Source organism: Chiloscyllium plagiosum, unplaced genomic scaffold, assembly GCF_004010195.1.
Source record: "Chiloscyllium plagiosum isolate BGI_BamShark_2017 unplaced genomic scaffold, ASM401019v2 scaf_35427, whole genome shotgun sequence".
Lineage (NCBI taxonomy): Eukaryota > Metazoa > Chordata > Chondrichthyes > Orectolobiformes > Hemiscylliidae > Chiloscyllium > Chiloscyllium plagiosum.
Genome location: NW_025203639.1, coordinates 1 through 1,604, shown reverse-complemented (window position 1 = coordinate 1,604; position 1,604 = coordinate 1). Strand labels below are relative to the sequence as shown.

At 46.5% G+C, this 1,604-nt stretch overlaps 1 long non-coding RNA gene across 1 annotated transcript in view; it reads left to right on the top strand.

The window, feature by feature from the left end:
* LOC122546315 overlaps positions 1-821 on the top strand; it is a 5,358-nt gene extending 4,537 nt beyond the window's left edge. Inside the window, exon 3 of the long non-coding RNA XR_006310712.1 lies at positions 796-821. This is a non-coding gene — a long non-coding RNA (uncharacterized LOC122546315). The remainder of the gene's footprint in view (positions 1-795) is intronic.
* The last annotated feature ends 783 nt before the right edge of the window (positions 822-1,604 follow it).

Genomic DNA, 1,604 nt, shown 5'->3' with positions numbered 1-1,604 from the left:
GGATGGATGGAGGATGGACGGATGGATAGATGGACGGATGGATGGAGGATGGACGGATGGATGGATGGATGGAGGATTGACGGATGGATGGATGGAGGATGGACAGACGGAAGGATGGATGGAGGATGGACGGACGGATGGATGGACGGATGGACGGACAGACGGATGGACGGACAGATGGATGGACGGACGGACGGATGATGGATGGACATTTCACTGATGTCTTGAGAATATCCTCAGCAAATTGAGTTTGAACTGTGATGTTCATTTCCTTTTGAGTGAACATCCCCAATCCACGATCTGTGAAATTCCCAATGGAATAGTAATTGTCGTGTGAAAGGCTGGATAGGCTGAGACTTTTTTCACTGCAGTGCAGGAGGTTGAGAGGCGACCTTATAGAGGTTTATAAAATGATAGAGTTAATGCCATGTGTATTTTCCCTGGGAAGGGGAGGGGGAGCTGGTTGCAAGACTAGCGGCATGTTTCCTTGAGGTAAGAGGAGAAAGATTTTAAAAAGGTAGGAGGGGCAATTTTTCTTTTACGCAGGGAGTGGTTGGAGTGTTCAATGAATCTCCTGAGGAAGTGGTGGGTATGGGTAAAGAAACAATGTTTAAATGACACTTAGATCAGTGCCGGAATGGGAAAGGTTGGGAGGGATATGCGCCAGGAGTAGGCAGCTGGGACTAGTTTAATGTGGGATTATGGTCAGCATAGAGTGGGTGGGCCGAAGGGTCTGTTCCGTGCTGTATGACTCTATGTAGGTTTTGAATTGACACCAATCTGTTTGTTCCACAGGTCACCATGGCGGACATGGAGGTAATATCTTTAATCTAAGAGTTCTCATTCTCTATCAGCAATAAGAGAGACTGAGCATGTGGGTGAGAGATAGACACATATCTATATCCTGCACCCTGACTGTCTCCATGGTGACACAACTCCCCAGATACAGTGCCCAGGGCATCAATGTTCTGTTCTTGGTACCAGTGGCTGAGAATTGACTATAATATGACAACAATCTGCCTTTTCCTAACCTAAAGCAGTCAATGGCCCTGGGGGCAAACGTTGCTGCTGGTTGAGACATTCAGCTGTCAATAGGGATAGTGGCATCAACTCCCCATTTCAGCTCCTTCCTGAGAGATCTCAGACTCTAACCTCCTGATCTGTGTCTCTGAAAACACAACAGGGACACTGAGCACATTATTCTGATGGTGACAGCGGAAACCCCATAGAAAGGAAGTTCTAGCTGTGTGCAAAGTACAATAAAGACAGCAAACAAAATGGGCGAGAGTTATTAATATTGTTATCCAAGATTGTTCCAATATCGAGTGGGGTGGCGTGTATTCCTTAAACCAAGATACTTCAAGCGACCTGCTGTACGTGTCCATACCCAGGGGGAAATTGATCAGATTTTTTAACTCGAGCAAAGGAGGTTCTGAGCTACTCCAACCAGTCCTGCCTGAGATGTGAACATTAACCAGGCTGTGTTTGCAATGTCTCTCTGTTACTCAGCTCTGTCCTTCCCTGAGATGTGAGCATTAACCAGGCTGTGTTTGTAATGTCTCTCTGTTACACAGCTCTGTCCTGTCCTGAGATGTGAGCATTAA